Raw genomic sequence first — 21,534 nt, 5'->3', positions numbered from 1 at the left:
CCGTATGTCATACACTTATCCGGGAATAACCTTTATGCCGATAATTTCAATTACGAAATACTCTTATCCTGGAAATTTCAATTTTATGAAGTACATATGTCTAAAAGTATCAATAAACAGTTCTTTTATTTTAGATGGTAAATTATATTGATGAATTGTCATTTTTTATGTATTTTTTAAAATTTAGATATCTTTCCATTAAACTAATACTGAAATAAGAACAGTAGCTGTCGAGATCTAAAATAATGTCTCCCGTGTATCTGTTACCCCATAAGAACAAATTAAAATAGGAACCAGCTCACATTCGCGGTATTTTTCGAAGTCCGTTTTCAATTTGAAATAAGGAGGGGGATCATTGATGATTTTGTAAATAAGTACTTTTGTTCAAAATATATAAATCGAATAAATTAAATCAAAAGAAATAAGGAATTGACACTAGACATCACTTGTGGATAAGAGAATATGTTGTGCATGCATTTATAACCTAAAAAAGATGATTAAATTAACATATCTAACACAAGTCATCCTTTAATACCTTTCACCCAATGAAATAAAACTTGTCAGTGATGGATAACCTCAGTTTCAAATACTGTACAACTACACGAACATTATCACAAACCGAATATAAATATTACTGATCATGATACAGCAGAAACTCAAAATTTTCAAATATTTTTTTAACCACAGCTCTTAATCCCCTTTTTGTTGTTATGTATCGAAATAAGACGTATGTGCAACTGAACCAAATAAACCTGTTACCATTCAGTCATTGCTAATTAGTATTTAAACAAATAAAAGTAAAGGAAGAGCCATTAACGACCTTATAATCTAGCATCGCGTTTTGAACACATAGGTTATCATCTGATGTAAATTGTATACCTTTTGCGTTCCGAAAAGTTCTAACAGGTGTCAAGTTAACATACGATGTATTTAATATATAAATCATATGCTATTAAGCACAGTCATCGGCCGTATAAAATTGATGAAAATGTACTGTGTAATGCTTATTTATCTGTATAATTTTTTTAATTCAGATCATCGACTAAACTTCCATGATTTTTTTTTTTTTGGCAAAAATGCCAATGATTAGTATAAATATATATTTTTTTTTATTTGATGATATACCGGGTAAAAATAGTTAAGCAAAATACATCTCATTTAAAAAAACTTTTAAAATGACAATTTACAAAGTTTCGGAAATAAATTAAAAAAAAAATCGTTTTGTTGATTAAGAATTGCGTCTTTTGGTTGATTTTATTTGTTACGATAGTTTGTTTATTGTTATGTTTAGAAGAATAATTAAAAAATTATTTGATGTTAAACTTTTTTTTTCTCAGTAAATATCCTAAAATTCATTGGTTTTTAATGATGAAATAGAAAGGATATTGAATATCAATTCGAAATATAAAATCACTACGAGTGAGTACTTTTATTGCTTTTGTAAGTCTCAAAGTCATAGTGAGTCATTCAACATAAGCAAAAGTTTGCATCTGAATGGTTTGAGTGTTTATATGGTAAATTACTAGATTATTGGTAAACTTTGTCACGGTAGAACGGAATCGATTTGTTTACTTACTGTAAAAGTTAATTTTCACCCCCTATTGTTCTCCTTTATATTTGATATATTCCTGTTCCTGATAAAAAAAAGTGGAAAGACAGACGTATATGTACGGATCATCTGAACGTTTGCGGCGCTAACCTGTATATGTACGTTAAATTTTGACTATTATATACAGGTTAAACGGAATCGAACCGATTACTTTTAATAAAGGTCTATGTCTGCCTGCTAAGCATTCGTACAAACAATCATATAATTACTTTTAAAAAGACTTAGTCTATCATACTACGGGAGCCTATTTAGGACCTCCTAAAATCACATCTACTAACCACTTTCTCTGCAACAAATGCTCAACATCATAACATATTTCCGGGATAAGAGTACCGGCATATAAAATTAAATTGTAGGATCTATTTTTCAGACTAATTCGGGTAATGGTAAAACCCTGAGCATGCTAACATTTTGCATGTACCTGTCCCAAGTCAGGAGCCTGTAATTCAGTGGTTGTCGTTGGCTGTTGTATATCATATTTGTTTTTCGTTCATTGTTTTGTACATAAATCAGGCCGTAAGTTTTCTCGTTTGAATTGTTTTACATTTGTCATTTCGGGGCCTTTTATAGCTGACTATGCGGTATAGGTTTTGCTCATTGTTGAAGCCCGTACGATGACCTATAGTTGTAAACTTCTATGTCATTTGGTCTCTCGTGGAGAGTTGTCTCATTGGCAATCATACCACATCTTCTTATCTTTATATAAATAAGTATAACAGACATTGTTTAACCTTTATTTCTGCTAATTGTGTCGTATTGATACGTTTTGTTAAGTTTTGAGGTTTATATGAACAGGGACTTATATAACACAAGAAATATAGTAATTTGAGAAAGGAAAAGTTTTCTCAGAATATAAGTAACACTGTGTCAATTTTGAACAAAATGGGAGACAACTGAATGTATCGCAGCTAATACCAGGTTTCCCTGCAGCACATATATCATCCTTTCATATCTTGTTTCGGGGATAAGGGTATCGACGTACAAAGATAAATTGCCTGCTAAATTTCAGATCAACTTAGATAAAGATATATTCTAAAAAAAGTATCACATTGTTTAATTGTAATTTCTGTTTACTGTGTCGTGCACAAAAAGTTTGGGATATAAACCAATCATTATGTTAGCTCGACTTTCCTTTTATAGAACGTTCAAGTTTATTTTAAGGTATGGGGTGAGCAGTCTTCTCGAAAATAAGAATTTTGTATTGTGTCAATTTGGACAAAAAGGAGACCACTGCTTACCCCTTTCCCTGAAACAAATACTTTCCCGTCATAACATATTTCCGGGATAAGGGTAATTACATATAAAGTAAAGTTGAAGGATACATTTTTCATACTTTTTCGGATGAAAGCATTATCAAAAAAATATTGCATTGTTTTATCGTTATTTTTGTGTATTGTGACAAATATATATATATACGCCTGGCAAACTAATTTGAGGGTATATAGGAATCAACCTATCCAAATAACTGTCCGTTTAGCACTGTTGAGTATTAAAAAATTAAGATGTGAGCAGTTGCAAAGAATATAAGAAACAATATTGTGTCATATTAGAACAGAAAGGAGAGACAACTGACAGCATCATAGCTACTATCCCATGAAACACTTATTTTCTCTTTATGCCATATTTCCGGGATAAGAGTAACAACATAAAAAATAAAATAACAGGCTAAAAATTTTAGACTAATTCAGATCAAGGTATAATCTGAAAAAGACAATACGGTCTTAATGGTGTTTTTGTTAAATGTGTTGTAATTTTACGTGTCTTGCAAACAATTTGGAGGTATAAAGGAAATATCCTGTCCAAACGACTGCCAGTTCAAAGGGTAATTATTTCATGTCCATATGTGTAAATATATGATGTAAGCAGTTTTCCTCCCCAGATTACAAGAAACAATGTTTCTATTTGAAAAGAAAGGATACACAATCGAAAGCATCGCATGTACCCCCTTTTCCCCATTTCACTGCAACATACTTTTCTTTTTGTAAAATATTGACGAGATAAGAGTATTGACACGAAAAATTGCAGACTGAAGCCAGACCAATTTAGATGAAGAATCGTCAAACTATAATTGCAAGCTACCTAAAATGAACAAGTGTCTCATAAGAGCCTGAATAGCTCACATGTCAAAAATATATTTTGCATTGCTGATCTTACAATTTCCATGAGCCAAGTGATGACAATAACCATGTTAATATGAGTCATAAAAAAACAATAACAGTCATTCACTTATATGCATGATATATTTTTTTATGAAATATATCTCTCAAGGATATCTTATATTACTTTTCAATAAAGACTGGATCTGTGAGTGAGTGAATCCAAAAAGGATACCCTGCCGTGTAATCGTATTTGTATATGAAAGAAAGAATATTTAATTTTCTCAACTTTAACATGTTAGACCGGGATAATAATCCGTTCTGCACATTATCAGGTAGAGTTATACAACTGTGGCAATTTTCATCAAATATCTGCCCAGACGTTAAGGGAGAAGTTGCGCTTACAATGCACATCGGTAGATTAGATTTGTTCGAGTATATACACACCAAAACTTTGTTTGCTGAGGTACAACTATTTCTTCCCGTTTAATGATACAAAAATAAAATTAGTTTCCAACTTTAAAATAAGATTACATTTTCGTTTCATTTATTTATAAATATTTATTATATAGTTAATTAAATCTTTGATGTGCATTTTTGTGTTGAAATATGCATTTTGTTTTTTATAATAGTATAATATACTCCTTAAAAGTTGTGAATTCAATATTTACCTATTGTATTTTCTAGATAAAGAGTAGATTTACGTTTCCGTTTAAGAGTAATACGTTGCAGTTGCCTCCCTTTACTTCAAATATATTTTTTTAATGAATTCTCCCCTTACATACGGATTAATTCAATATTTGTGCATTTAATCCCAATTATCATTATGCTACTCATCCAAAAATATTTATTACTTTACTATATATCATATCAAAAGACCTACTATAAAATATTTTGCTTAGTTGAAAAATATTTTAGAAAATTTTTATTTCCAGGTTAAGGGTAATGGATAAAGGTAAATTTCCGGGTTAAGGGTAATTCATGGATAAGTGTATGACAGCCGTACAAACAACAAATAGCAGGACAAAAGTGAATAAATTCCATCTGTGTAGTTGTAAGTTTATTCTATTACAATCCACACATCATTTACGGAACAGTTTCATTTACGCCAAATGCAAAACACGTGTGATAAAACAGACAAAATGGCGGGTCTTGATCAAAACATTGTCAACGGAGGCCCTGAACTATTAGATATTATAGACTTTAGTATGGACAAAGTTTATAAAGATTACCCAGTGAAAATGTTTCCAAAGATCCTTCACAAACAAACGGGTAAAGCAAAGAAGTGCTTATTTGAAGATATAGATATTAACCCATATGAAAAAGAAGCCAGAACGATCACCTTCTTCACAAATGTAGAACGCATTCATCCATGGATTAAAACCCTTGATTTATTCTATTATGATCATATGGGAAATAATGATAAATTTGACATTAAATGGTACGATGTACCGACAACTTGGTCCGACCCTAACAATAACAATAATTCAGTTGTCATCGAAATATTGGATAAGGAACAAGCATTGCAGTTCAACATAACATTCTTCTTTACAACCGGGACAATCAGGGTCCAGGGATCTAAGTACATGACCTTTGTTCATTCTCACTTTCCTGTCCTGACACAAATCTTAGCCAAGGTGATTGGTAATGCTACACATGCTACAGTTGAGGAACAGTTTGACCTAGATCAAACCTTAAAAGATGTTAACGACAACAGTTTCATCTAAGCTTGATGATTCCCTAACATCCATCAAATCCACCATACACCAGGATGTGCATGAGCGCACAAATACACATACCGTTACATGTAGCACGTCAGAAAACACAAATTTAGTGGACCACTTATCTCGTATTAAAAAAAACAATAACTGAGGCTATCATACAAACAGCAAGCCAACAATCAAATGATTATACCAAATTGATGACAGCAATCACCACTTCGTGTGAAACTCTAACTACCATAATAAAAGCTAACCCTTGAGCTAAAGACCAATCTGAGGTTACCTCCCTTCAACAGACAATATCCACACTTCGAGATAGGCTTTTACATCTAGAGAACCAACTAAAAATTCAGGATGGTAACATTCAAATAGAAAGATCAAATAATGAAGTAAACATCAAAAGTTTACAATCACTACTTGATGAAACAAGGAAGCAATTAAAGCAATCTTGTGAAACTTCCCAATATGAATTTAATCAGTACACCGAAAAAATAAAGGTGAAAGATGACGAAATACAGCAATTAACACAAAATATCCAAAAACTGGAAAAAAAATTGGGACACAGCCCAGGATGAAGTAATCCAACTTAAGCTTCATATTGCTGCCCAGCTTGATGCTTACATGGCCAAGGGGACATCTGCTACTAATAAGGCAGCAACTAATCAACAGCAACATACATATGATACACAGAGCAAACCGAAAGTTCTTTTTCTAGGAACATCAAACATTAAAGCCATAAACGAGGCTAAGCTGACTACTGCAGCTACTGTGGAAAAGGTAGTGAAATATACATTAAAAGAAACAGTAGCTTTTGTAACTTCACATGAAGACAGACTAGATTTGGTTGTACTGCACTCGTTGACAAATGACCTGAAACATCTTACTCCACAGCAATGTATTGATGAACTTGATCAATTAATATCTTTAATTCATGATAAATGGTCATTTGCTAAAATTATCATTTCTTTAACTACCCCAAGAAAAGATGATACTGGTTTTTTTACAAATGGCCAAATCATAAATGCCTTAGTTAAGCAGTCAATTATTGGTAATAAAGTCTCGAGTGTGACATATTGTGAACATAGTAATATGCTGTTACAGGGAAATCCCATCAATGATTTATTAACTGATGATAAATACCACTTATCTACAAAAGGGGTGTCTATTTTGGCCAGTAATATTAAAAAATCAATACACAGTGCCCTTGATATTCCTATGCCTACCCAGCAAAGAGGGCGGTCTCAATCCAAGGGGCCAAGAGGTTATGGTAGGGGCACAAGAAGACGTTAAACTGGGAATAAGCTGTGTTTCAAATATCAGTCAGTTAGTTTGTTTGCTTTTTTTTTTCTCATTATTTTAATATAAAAAATATTCACAGGGAGACTATCAGAGGTTGTTTCCTCTTGTCTCTTGTTTATTTGAGGGGGCACTTACATGTACATGCATAACGGCAAGCTCACATGCACACAAATTCTAAATATTGAATTATATATCAGGGTAATGTTTTTTTTTTGTTTTTTTTTTTTTACCATTTAATTTTGTACTTGTTTTGTTTTGTCGTTATCTTACATCTTACCTTGCTGCAACTATGTAACAATTAGCTATGGATACATTTGTGTGTGTATGTAGTATGCTAGCTACAACTCAAATATATATATTATATATTATATGCATAAATATATGTGTGTTTATGATGAAACATTGTTCTATCAGTTGTGAAAATATTTACAGTATTATTACTCTCATATCACAATCACATGTAGCTAAAACCCTAAAATTTTGTAGTATAAAGATATTGAATTAGGATAGCCAGTATCTCATATATTTAATTTCTTTTATTTATATCTAAAATCATTTAAAAAAGTTGTTCAATCATATACTATTCAAAAATTTATAAGATAGAATTAGAGACACTCTTTTATTTTATAAAATGACTTCTGATGATTTATCTTCCATTAAAATGGGCTTCTGGAACGTGGGTGGTCTAAAAAAAAGCCAAAACAACAAGATTCAAGACCCCCTTTCTTTGAAACATATAGAAAATCTAGATCTAGTGTTTCTCGCTGTAACCCACTTGGGGTATGATTCTAATGTAACTTATATAGGGTCGTTCCATTGTCATCTAATTTGTAGACCTGTAACTAAATATAACAACAGGCATTTTGGAGGACTTGCAATACTAAGCAAGCCCTCACTAAAGCAACATGTGAAAATTCTAAAATCATCTATCCCAGATTTTCAGTGAGTGAAATTAGAAAAAAAATTCTTTGGATTTGACAAAGATCTTTTTATATGTGTTGTGTATAACCCACCAGAAGGGTCATCATACTCTAAAGGACTTGACCATGATATTCTTACATGTTTAGAAAAGGATATTGCTTCCTACCAAAAACAGGGTAATATATTATTGTGTGGGGACTTTAATGCCAGAGTGGCTTCTGATACAGATTTTATCATAGATGACAGTAATAATCTTTCTCCATTATATCAGTCCTATTTCAGCGATAAACAAATTCTTGAAAGAAGGAGCAAAGATGATAAACTTGACTCAAGGGGCAGGGACCTACTTGACTTGTGTATTAGTAACCAAATAAGGATTCTAAATGGTCGAGTTCTTGGTGACACCTTTGGTGGGCTAACATGTTATACACCTAATGGGGCTAGTACAGTTGATTATGTTTTAGTGTCGGAGAGTATCCTGAATCAAATTCTGTACATGAGGATATGTAACTTTATGAACTGCAGGGCAAGGAAAAGGATGATAAGAGTGCATTTGTTGCACCATTTGATTGGTTGAATCATCTTAAAAATTTGACCGAACCAAAAGATGAGTTTAAGGTGGTACCCAACACCTTGACTAATATTAATTTGGCTCGTTTAATTTTCATAAAATTTTGACAAAATGTTTACTTTGACCCTTTGACAGAAATATAAAAATTTCAAAAAATTTGAACCAACCACTTTATCAGAAAAATTTCACTGGTTATATAGCAGTTTGACAAACACTAATTTTGTACATTGAGAAGCTTAATATTTCCTTAACAATACAACGTAATTAAAACGTTTAGCTGATTTTTACAGAGTTATCTCCCTGTAGTGTTAGGTACCACCTTAAAGAGCGACTGCAATTTTTAGAGGAAAAGCTAAACATTCTTGAAAGAAGAAAGTGCTTTAATAAACTTGATAGTAGGATCTCTGAAACCGAAATATCTACTGCTTTGTCATCTTTAAAGGTTAATAAAGCAGCAGGGTTGGATAACATCTCTAACAGTATGCTAAAATATGGTCAAACCTCTTTGTTACCGTGTTTACTAAAAAATTTTAATAATTGCCTCTCTTATGGAAAATACCCAGAACCCTGGACTACTGGTTACATATTCCCAATTCATAAAGGAAATGATGCATCTGATCCTAATAATTATAGAGGAATAACTATTACTGGTGCTTTGGGGAAGCTTTTTAATAAAATTCTTGACACCCGTCTTTGCAAATTTTTAGATAAATATCAGATCATTAAAGATAGCCAAATTGGTTTCACAAAAAAAAAACACGACCATCTGACCATATGTTCATACTTAAGACCATTATTGATAAGTACTGTCATACTAAAGAAGGTAGAGTGTTTGACACCGTCATTCACCCAGGTATAAAACTCAAGTTATTAAACATCGGGCTGGGTACAAATTTTTATAATATAATTAAGAGTATGTATGCTCAGAGTAAATCATGTATTCGATTAAAGAATAGAGTTACAGACCTTTTTCCAACTAAGGTGGGAGTGAAACAGGGAGATAATTTGAGTCCAAATTTGTTTAAAATTTTCATAAATGACCTCCCTGATTATCTTGAAAAGTCACCTGATCCAGTCTTGGTTAACTCAAAGCCAGTTCATTGTTTATTATATGCTGACGATATTGTCATTTTTTCTTCCTCGGAAAAGGGGCTTCAGTGTAAACTTGATCAATTAAATAATTATTGTAAAGATTGGTGTATGAAAATTAATCTTAAAAAAACTAAGGTGATGGTATTTAACAAGGCAGGCAGGCATATAAAACATATTTTTTTATTTTAATGACATGTTGATAGATTGTGCAAATATTTAGGTATAACATTTAGTGCATCAGGATCTTTTTCCTTTGCTCAGAAGGAATTGTACAATAAGGCACTGAAAGCATACTACAAGCTACGAAAGGACGTCTTGTCACTGAATCCAAATATTAAAAACAGCCTCCACGTATCTGATCATACAATTAAACCCATTCTTTTGTATAGTTCGGAAATTTGGGGCTTTTTTAATCCTTTCAACAAAAAAAAAAATTCTCAGACTTCTACAGTTGATCAAGCCTATCCTAAACTTCTTTATGAAAGATTACATATGAAATTTTGTAAACTATTACTAGGTGTGGGGAAAAGAGCAACAAACTTTGCCACTCTTTCAGAACTTGGGAGATTTCCTTTACATTTTGATATCACCAAATCTATGATCAGATACTGGCACCGGCTTGAAAATTTGGGTTCATCCTTTCCATTACTAAAAGATGCATATTTAGAGTCAAAGCTATTATTTGAATCAAACTTTCCCTCTTGGTATGGATCTTTAAACTATTTGCAAAAACAATTAATGGGGTTGACAGCCTAGCCTTTGCAATTAACTTTAGATTCGAAATTTTAATTAAAAAGTTTTTTATCAGCACTATGAAATACAGTGGAGAAAACAAATGCACAATTGTGCTGATGGGAAGCTTTGTAGCTATAGCACTTTTCAGACTCATTTTGGTCTTGAAAGATATCTTACTTTATTACAATCACCTGAGCAGAGGAGAAATTTCACTCGATTGCGTATTTCTTCTCACAGACTAAGAATTGAACAAGGTCGCTATCAGGGTACTCTCCGACAAGACAGAATATGTCTCAGGTGCACCTCAAATGAAGTTGATGATGAAAAACATTTTTTTATTTTCGTGTACATCATCTCAAGATAAGAGAAATTGTTTAAATTCCACTATTAACTCACTATGCCCAAACTTTACGCATTTGATTCCTAGCCAAAAACTGATATGGCTTCTTAATGTAGAGAATCTTGATATCTTGATATCTGTCTGTGAGTTAGTTGATGAAGACAAAATATAACTTGAAAGATAAATATTTAAATCAGGCTGTCTGCACTAGGCACGAGGTTGGCATGGTGGGGTACAGGACACATCGTATAAGTTCTATTACCTTTCTGTTTGTGATATTTCTTGATTAAACTGGTAATATTTTATCTTTTCGTAATATGTGCACTTTGTCATGTCAATTAGCATTGTCCCTTGGTACCTCTTGCAGTTGTGTCACTTTAAATAGTACTGACTCCTCTGCACCAGGCGCGTGGATGACATACCAGTTATGTGCAACTTCTTACAATATCTTACCATATCATTAATCATGTTAATGTCCCGATACACATTTTAATATGCACCCACCACGCCATATAGCACCGTCCCTTGGTGCCTCCTGCAGTTAAGCTAGATATATTTAGCCTACTCCCAGAATTCTTTTTTGTTACTTTCTAGAGGTGTGCCTGAGACGAAGGTTTTATATATACTCCTATATATATACTCCTATATATATACGAATATGTGAAAACTGTTGTTTCTTATTTGTGTTTGTAACTATGTATACTGTATTGTTTATTATATTTGTAAAAATAATATTATAATGATATTATATTATGCTCCTTGTGAGCCCATTTGATGGAAATAAAGCATCTTCTTCTTCTTCTGTATTACATAGCTACTGTATGGAGTAAACATTCACTTTTCTATACCCTTTACACATGTATTACATAGCTTCTGTATGGAGTAAACATTCACTTTTCTATACCCTTTACACATGTATTACATAGCTTCTGTATGGAGTAAACATTCACTTTTCTATACCCTTTACACATGTATTACATAGCTACTGTATGGAGTAAACATTCACTTTTCTATACCCTTTACACATGTATTACAAAGCTTCTGTATGGAGTAAACATTCACTTTTCTAGACCCTTTACACATGTATTACATAGCTACTGTATGGAGTAAACATTCACTTTTCTAGACCCTTTACACATGTATTACATAGCTACTGTATGGAGTAAACATTCACTTTTCTAGACCCTTTACACATGTATTACATAGCTACTGTATGGAGTAAACATTCACTTTTCTAGACCCTTTACACATGTATTACATAGCTACTGTATGGAGTAAACATTCACTTTTCTAGACCCTTTACACATGTATTACATAGCTACTGTATGGAGTAAACATTCACTTTTCTAGACCCTTTACACATGTATTACATAGCTTCTGTATGGAGTAAACATTCACTTTTCTATACCCTTTACACATGTATTACATAGCTACTGTATGGAGTAAACATTTACTTTTCTATACCCTTTACACATGTATTACATAGCTTCTGTATGGAGTAAACATTCACTTTTCTATACCCTTTACACATGTATTACATAGCTTCTGTATGGAGTAAACATTCACTTTTCTAGACCCTTTACACATGTATTACATAGCTACTGTATGGAGTAAACATTCACTTTTCTAGACCCTTTACACATGTATTACATAGCTACTGTATGGAGTAAACACTCACTTTTCTAGACCCTTTACACATGTATTACATAGCTACTGTATGGAGTAAACATTCATTTTTCTAGACCCTTTACACATGTATTACATAGCTACTGTATGGAGTAAACATTCACTTTTCTATACCCTTTACACATGTATTACATAGCTACTGTATGGAGTAAACATTCACTTTTCTATACCCTTTACACATGTATTACATAGCTACTGTATGGAGTAAACACTCACTTTTTTATACCCTTTACACATGTATTACATAGCTTCTGTATGGAGTAAACATTCACTTTTCTATACCCTTTACACATGTATTACATAGCTACTGTATGGAGTAAACATTCACTTTTCTATACCCTTTACACATGTATTACATAGCTACTGTATGGAGTAAACACTCACTTTTCTATACCCTTTACACATGTATTACATAGCTTCTGTATGGAGTAAACACTCACTTTTCTATATACATAGCTTCTGTATGGAGTAAACATTCACTTTTCTAGACCCTTTACACATGTATTACATAGCTTCTGTATGGAGTAAACATTCACTTTTCTATACCCTTTACACATGTATTACATAGCTACTGTATGGAGTAAACATTCACTTTTCTATACCCTTTACACATGTATTACATAGCTTCTGTATGGAGTAAACATTCACTTTTCTAGACCCTTTACACATGTATTACATAGCTACTGTATGGAGTAAACATTCACTTTTCTATACCCTTTACACATGTATTACATAGCTACTGTATGGAGTAAACATTCACTTTTCTATACCCTTTACACATGTATTACATAGCTACTGTATGGAGTATACATTCACTTTTCTATACCCTTTACACATGTATTACATAGCTACTGTATGGAGTAAACATTCACTTTTCTATACCCTTTACACATGTATTACATAGCTACTGTATGGAGTAGACATTCACTTTTCTTTACCCTTTACACATGTATTACATAGCTACTGTATGGAGTAAACATTCACTTTTCTATACCCTTTACACATGTATTACATAGCTACTGTATGGAGTAAACATTCACTTTTCTATACCCTTTACACATGTATTACATAGCTACTGTATGGAGTAAACAATCACTTTTCTATACCCTATACACATGTATTACATAGCTACTGTATGGAGTAAACATTCACTTTTCTATACTCTTTACACATGTATTACATAGCTACTGTATGGAGTAAACATTCTCTTTTCTATACCCTTTACACATGCATTCCTCTTTATCAACTTGAAGACAAAGTAGACTTATTAGTCCATCTTTCCTTTAAAAAGTGGCTATCGTAGAAACAAATATCTTGCTTTAGGAAAAGACAAATCATACTAAAAAAAAAAACTCTTAATTCAACGAAAATGTTGGAACTGTGAAAGAGAGGCGAAAGATACCAAAGGGACATTCAAACTCATAAGTCGAAAATAAATTGACAACGCCATGGCTAAAAGAGAAAAAGACCAACAAAAACATTACACAAAACGCAACATAGAAAACTAAAGATTGAGCAATGCGAACTGATATGTTTGGGGTTTTTTTATCGACAAAATATTTGTAATGTCTGGTTGACGTGTATTTCGACTGAGACCGTAGGAACTCACATTACAAATAATTACGGTCGTTTCCTCACCGACATGTTCCTTTATATTAACCAAGCTAGTTACATTTAAATGTTTAACACTATATTGATTAAAAGCACATTAGAAAATTCCATTATTTTATGATCAAAATTCTACAAATCATGATTTTGCATGGACAAGACTTTTGTGCCAGTGTGTGGCAAGCTAATTTATCATATCCATTTTATTACTAGTTGCCCAGCATACAATAATGATAGGGAGATATTTTTCAAGGAGATAAACTGTATCTGTCCCAATTTTATATATCTTTCAAATGAGGCAAAATTTGTTTGGTTATTTACTAATGAAAATTTGTCTATACTTAAATATTTAGGGAGCTATATTATTACATGTCTAGATGTTAGACGAAATGTTAATTAATGTATGTAATAACAATGATAATTGTAATGATTTTATAGTTCTGATCGTGCCTGGAATTAAATGTATGTGATTTTTATAGAATGAAGATAATAACATCTGTCTGAACTTTTTAATGTTTCATTTTAATATATAAAAATGTTTTTTTTCTGTTACAAATCATGATGTATTGTTTTATGTGTACATGTTATGCTGCCCATCAAGGGCCCTTGATTAGAATAATAAATATTATTATGCCCCCTTATGCCCCTTATCCAGCATAAAAGTTATCCCAAGCAATAAAAGTATAAAATATGGTAATCTATGGACTTCTGGCAGTAAATGGGTATCCGCTTGATTGTGCTGAATGTATAAAAACGCAGCCACGTCCGATCTGTATTGTGCGACATCTCTCTGTACGTTAACAAAGTTAACCCTTGCAACAACTCTTTCATGGGTTTGATGGAAAACATTAATTTTCGAATTGCATTTGAAATTTCTGTACTTCATCTTCTTCGTCCTGGTCTTTCCACTTAATGAATTATTGTCAATTTGTTCTCGTTCTGAATATGTATGAAATATTTGTCACTGGTTGTCAGAGAATGTGGACATACAGTCCTAAATCAAGAAATATTTATAGAATCGGTGGTACTACCTGGATCCGCAAAAGGGAAAAGTTACCCGAGATATTGAGATATTGAAATATACGCGAAAACTAGTTTAAAGATGTATCTTCCACTTAACTTCTACAAAGGAATTTAGACTAACTAAAAAAAATCTGTTTAAACAATCTCCGCAATTGTTTAGTCATTCATGACACAAGTTTTTCGAAAAAAATTTGTACTTTTCTGCAAAATGTAAACTGAAATTAGAAAAAGAACTTTTCCAATGGAAAACTTTGGGATTCATGTATAAAATTGAAAAGACATCTTCTTTGAAATGACTGAGCCAATCTGGACCACACTTTGTCACAATCATTTTAGGGTGTTTATGCTAAATCTATGTCAGATAAGCAGGTCATCAAATACATACATGACCATTGCTACTAAAAATTGCTCTATATAAAAAAAAAGCGATCCAAAAATTTATTATATGAAAAATCATGTAATAAGCCAAATGAACAATATGGAATAAAAGAGGGTCTGGATGGGGAGTCCTTCAGTTCTGTATTCTTTCTTTTTTATGCAATTTTTTCTATATTCTTTATATGTTTTGTCCATTATTCTCAATTCTTTATATTTAAGCACGTACCTCATTATTCTCTATTCTTTATTTTTTTGTTTCACTTTTCTCTATTCTTTATATTTTTCACCCATTATTCACTATTCTGTAAACCCCTACCCAGACCCTCATAAAAGGCGTCGATACAAATCACTATAAACCTTAATACCGCTTCATTTTGAGCTCACATCCGGTTTCATGAATCACAAACTTTAAGTGCTAAAGAGTCCAAATCGTCAACCTCCAGATTTGAATATCTAGCAACGACAGAATGTCTTACCAATCAGAACAAGCCATGTTTTTGTCTGTGTTGCATACATAATCAATACTTGGGCACTTTCTTGGAAGTTGTAATGCTTTGGCATCTATATGCATGTCATTCTTGCTTGAGTACCAAACTCTTCTTAAACTGGCTGTGTGTACTAAATGTTCTATACTAAGGACAATGCAAAAGTATATGCACTATGTATATTGAACGCGAGTGCTATATTTTGTAGTGGTTATAACTGTAACTGTACTCACAAGCTAAACCTGCTAGAACACCTAAGCCGTAGATTGTGCTTTTCCTTACACGTGGGCAGAAATAACATTCTTACCGCTTTGCCTACTAGCAAGAGAAAGGGATTAAGGGCAGCCATCCCTCTATAAAACATTTTTCTTATATAAAAACATTTAGTAACTAGAAGTCGTAAATAGAACAATTGTAATGCATATTCTACTCCGTTTATTGGAGGAGGCCCTATATAGGACGGAACTACTAAAAGAAAAGACAAGACAATAGCTCTAAGTCTTATATATGTTAATCATACCCATGAAGTTTGATTTCAATTGGGTAGAAACATGCAATTTATATAATCGTTTTTCAATATAATACAGATATACTTCTTACCTTTGGTCACAAACTAGAATATTACGATACTTTTCTGTATTTTGCTGTAAATTCTGTAAATTCTGTTTGAATTTATCCCGTTTAATACAGAAGGTATTCACTTCATCAATTACATAAGAAACTGTCAATACAATAAATATGTAAAATGAATGTTTAATTCTCTACTTTAATTTTCTTTCAACATCTGTGTTGATATTTTTACAAAAACTATGTATCTGATAAATCAATTTCTTTACACATGTTACATTTGGAAAACATATTTGATAAGATTTCATGTTATAATATCATATCTTTATTTTGTAGCATTTTTATATCCGTTACATTAATTTCTTGATTTTGAAATGTAACTTATTTTAACATTTTCTACGTTCGTTACATGAAATTCAACATTTCTTAATTTGTGAAATGATATTTCTTCATTTGTTCAATTAAATGTCTTCATTCTAAATCGTAACTATGAAATTATAATTTTTTTTAATTTGTAGAATTGAATTTTTAGGTTTGTATAGGACGTATATTTGTTTTTTCAATCGAAATAAAGTTTGTTGAATCAAAACGGCAGTGTGAAATGATAAAGTACATATTGTGTCTAACCATCCTACAAAATGTAGTCTCAAAGGAGTTGCTTCCACAAAGTACCCGAGACAGACAGACGCATGGATGGACAGACAAATGGACGGACGCAGACCATTACTAATTCCCTCTATCACATTGCTGCGGGGCACAAATATCTTTTTGTTCCAAAGATTTTTATTAATTGAAAGTCATTTTTTATACAGATTTTCAGCAATTAAGGGTATGAAAATATTGTTTCATTTACAAGTTTTTACAAATCACAGAGGCTTATTCTCAAAATTCCACTTAAAATTTATAGAAATATCATTTGGTAGAAAAATATGATTTATTGATCTACAGTAAACAATTTACAGAACCTTAATCGGTTATCTATTTTTCGGACTCTGTGCACAGCATAGACCTTCATTTCAAAAGTTGACTGAAACAAGGATATTGTATTGAATATTTATCTGTGCCTTTAAGTTAGATGTTTTAGAATCCATTTAATTTATTGTCCCCTGCTGGCATCTGTCTGTCCGATCCTCATTGTAAGCTCTCTTGTCCTTTGAACTTTTACATGTAGGCGGGGAACATTATAGCACTTTTTCTGGGTTAAATTTCTAAGATATTAGGATTTGTGTTCCTATCAAATTGCCATCCTATGTTTCTGTATGTGTGAAAGGAAGACACCATTGTTGAACTGTCTATATCCATTCACTGTACTTCCAAGAAAAATCTAGAAGCGGCTTCTTCGTTTTTCTTGGAAGTACAGTACATACACGTGTGTATGATTTTGGTATAACAAAAAGAATGACTAAAAATTTCGATTTGCTATTATTGAATTTTTGGACCTATAAAGCAACTTGAATCACATTGTAGTCACATTCAACAACATTCAAACTGATCCCATTTTCGGAAAATGATATCTGTAACAAACATTAACGTTTAGCTACCTCTTTTCAAGCAGAACCAACTGCAATGAAAGTTCCAACTATGTACTGGCTTCCGAAGCTGCATAAAACACCTTACAAATATAGATTTATTTCGTCTTCAAGCCATTGTTCCACTACTAAACTCTCTATTCTACTTACTAGTACACTTGGTACAATCAAAAACCTGGTAATAAATTGTTCAAATAAGGCCTTTGAAAATAGTGGAATTAATTACTTTTGGAGTGTCAAGAATGCGTTGGAAGTACTTGATAAATTGCATGCTTATATTGGTGATTTCGAATCTGTTCAAAGTTTTCTACCCTATATACCACTTTGCCTCATAATCTCATTAAGAAAAAATTCACACATCTATTTAAATGGGCATTTAAAAAGTCAGTATGCGAATAAATATATATGTTCAAACTCTTCTAGGTCACTTTTTAGTAACAACAAACAAAAGAACTATGTCAATTGGACCTGCTTTGATGCGATAACTGCACTTGATTTTTTACTAGAAAACATTTTTGTTCGCGATGGAGATTCCGTATATCGTCAAGTTATCGTAATTCTAATGGGGACTAACTGTGCACCACTTATTGCGGACCTGTTTCTGTATTGTTATGAGTTACAATTTATGACTAAAATAAGCAAAGACCCATCCAAACAACATCTGATACAAATATTTAATAACACGTTTAGATATTTGGATGATATTTGGCTCTCAATAATGACGACTTCAGTATGTACACTAAAGAGATTTATCCTGGTGAACTTACTTTAAATAAAGCTAATACTAACAATGAACACTGCCCTTTCCTGGATCTTGATATCTATATCTTTAACGGGAAGCTTAATACCAAACTTTACGATAGAAGAGATGATTTTTCATTTCCTATTGTTAACTATCCATTTTTAGATGGTGGCGTTCCCTTGTCACCATCTTATGGTGTTTATATATCTCAACGTGTTCGATTCGCTCGTATATGTAACAACGTATTTGATTTCAACGAAAGAAATATCTGTATTACTGAAAAATTATTGAACCGGGGTTTTCGATATCACAAACTAGTCAAATCATTTACTAAACTTTATCATCGGTACAAGGACATCATTCGTAAATATAAATCAACATGCAGACATATTATACGTTCAGGTATTTCACATCCATTCTTTTATGGTAATATTCTATACAAAGCACAAAAATGTCGTCATTCACCTCAAAAGCTATTAACCAAACCTTTAAACAGACTTATTCAGAAGGGATGTAGTTACGATACTGCTGTCAGGTAATTAAAAATGGCATATTTTGGAATTAATATTGATTCACTCATAGGGTCTTTGCATCGGAAATAAACACATTTATTCTAAAACCAGTTGTTGGCATGATACGGGTTATGGTCTTCTCATATATTTTATGATGGTATGATACTAACCCTAACGGGAGGGATTGTGCTTGATTTTCATATGATGAAGACATAATCTTTCAATCAGTTTATTTGAGGTCTGGAGCTGGCATGTCAGTAACTGCTAGTAGTCCTTTGTTAATTTATGTATCATTGTCATTTTGCTTAGTTTCTTCTGTTACCTATTCTGACACCGGCCTCGGACTTCTTTTAAACTGAGTTTTACTGTGCGTATTGCTGTGTGTTTGTTTATTCTACATTGGCTAGAGGTATAAGGGGAGGGTTGAGATCACACAAAACATGTTTAACCCCACCGCATTTTTGCGCCTGTCCCAAGTCAGGAGCCTCTGGCCTTTGTTAGTCTTGTATGTTTTTTTTAATTTTAGTTCATTTATATGTTTCGGGGTTTAGTGTGAAGTCCATTTTCACTGAACTAGTACATATTTTTGTTTAGGGGCCAGCTGAAGCCCGCCTTCGAGTGCGGGATTTTCTCGCTGTGTTGAAGACCCATTGGTGGCCTTGGACTGTTTTCTGCTCTTTGGTCGGGTTGTTGTCTCTTTGACACATTCCCCATTTCTATTCTTAATTTTATACATTACCATTCACAAATAGAAAACAGTTAAGTGCAGCTTACAGCTCATAAACGGCTTTCAAAAATATGAAAATCTATTTCAAATATTATCTTTTATTTATAATATATAACTTTAAATTAAATAAGTCAACTACCACATACATTTTACAAGTCATGGTGCATAGATTGTCTACATTGTTTATGCCATATCTTCATTTAATCCAACAGAACAGTACAATATTATATTAATAGTTAAGATAAATTTTGTTACATCTGGTGATTCGTTTATTTGGCAATCGCCAATGGCAGTCAGCAGGGTTTAAGAACATCCGTTGTTCGACCTGCTAGTCAAATTCATTTTGTTAAAATATGTTTTTTAAATTTTTTGGTCTTTTTGAAAAATGTTGTCGGTTTTTATCCAACGCAATCATAGGTTTGAACGTTGTTTTCAATTTAGACTTGTTTATATTTTTTCGTTTGAGCTTGTATTATATTTGCCTTCGGGATTATATGATCCGTTCATCCTATTTCGACTCTTCAAAATTCAAGAGTCTGTCCTAAATTAGGGTAAATTATATGGCCTTCCAAATACCGTTTCGATTCCTAACATCACTAAAGAGACATTAATTGACGAAATCCAGATATGGTGTTCTAATTTTTGCACCTTTTGTTTGCGGTATACCATCTTTTCCGCAAGTTTATTGTTTTCTGTTTGGTGTTAAATTAATAGTTAAGATCAATTTTGTTACATCAGGTGATCCGTTTATTTGGCAATCGTCAATGGCAGTCAGCAGGGTTTAAGAACATCCGTTGTTCGACCTGCTAGTCAAATGCGTTTTGTTAAAATATACTTTTTCAATTTTTTTGTCTTTTGGAAAATGTTGTTTGTGCTGTATTTAGACCCCTCTACCAAGAAATCTGTTTTGCATGCACACGTATGAAAATTTCATACGTGTGCATGCAAAAACAAAGCAATCATAGGTTTGAACGTTTTTTTCAATTAAAACTTGTTTATATTTTTTCGTTTGGGCTTGTATTATATTTGCCTTCGGGTTTATATGATCCGTTCATCATATTTCGACTCTTCAAAATTCAAGAGTCTATCCTAAATTGAGGTAAATTATATGGCCTTCCAAATACCGTTTCGATCCCTAACATCACTGAAGAGACATTAATTGTCGAAATCCGGATATGGTGTACTAATTTTTGCACCTTTTGTTTGCGGTATACCATCTTTTCCGCAGGTTTATTGTTTTCTGTTTGGTATTAAATTAATAGTTAAGATAAATTTTGTTACATCTGGTGATCCGTTTATTTGGCAATCGCCAATGGCAGTCAGCAGGGTTAAAGAACATCCGTTGTTCGACCTGCTAGTCAAATGCGTTTTGTTAAAATATACTTTTTCAATTTTTTGGAAAATGTTGTTTGTGCTGTATCGAGACCCCTCTACCAATATACAAGTCTAAATTGAAAACAACGTTCAAACCGATGATTGCGTTGGATAAAAACCGCAATTTTCATACTTGTGCATGCAAAAACAAATTTCTTGGTAGAGGGGTCTAAATACAGCACAAACAACATGTTCCAAAAGACATAAAAATATATATATATATGATGGATCCACGGTTTCTGTTAACGATTATAGCCCACTGGTACCTAAACTCTTCAATCACATAGAAAAAGATTCAACCAACATGCAGTATCTGAAATTTGCCAGATTGCAAAACACAGGCAGAGGATATATATCATTTTATACAATTTAATGCACTAAACTAGAAATTGCACGCTTAAAACACCTAAAATTACTAAAACAGCTTTTGGCCTATCATATTAGCACCGAAACAGCAGCTGAGATATTCAATGATGACAAACTACTCATGCACTGTATTCTAGAGTGTTCCATGTTAAC

The sequence above is a fragment of the Mytilus californianus genome, unplaced genomic scaffold, assembly GCF_021869535.1.
Source record: "Mytilus californianus isolate M0D057914Y unplaced genomic scaffold, xbMytCali1.0.p SCAF_7, whole genome shotgun sequence".
Taxonomy (NCBI): domain Eukaryota; kingdom Metazoa; phylum Mollusca; class Bivalvia; order Mytilida; family Mytilidae; genus Mytilus; species Mytilus californianus.
Note: the sequence above shows the minus strand (reverse complement) of the source record.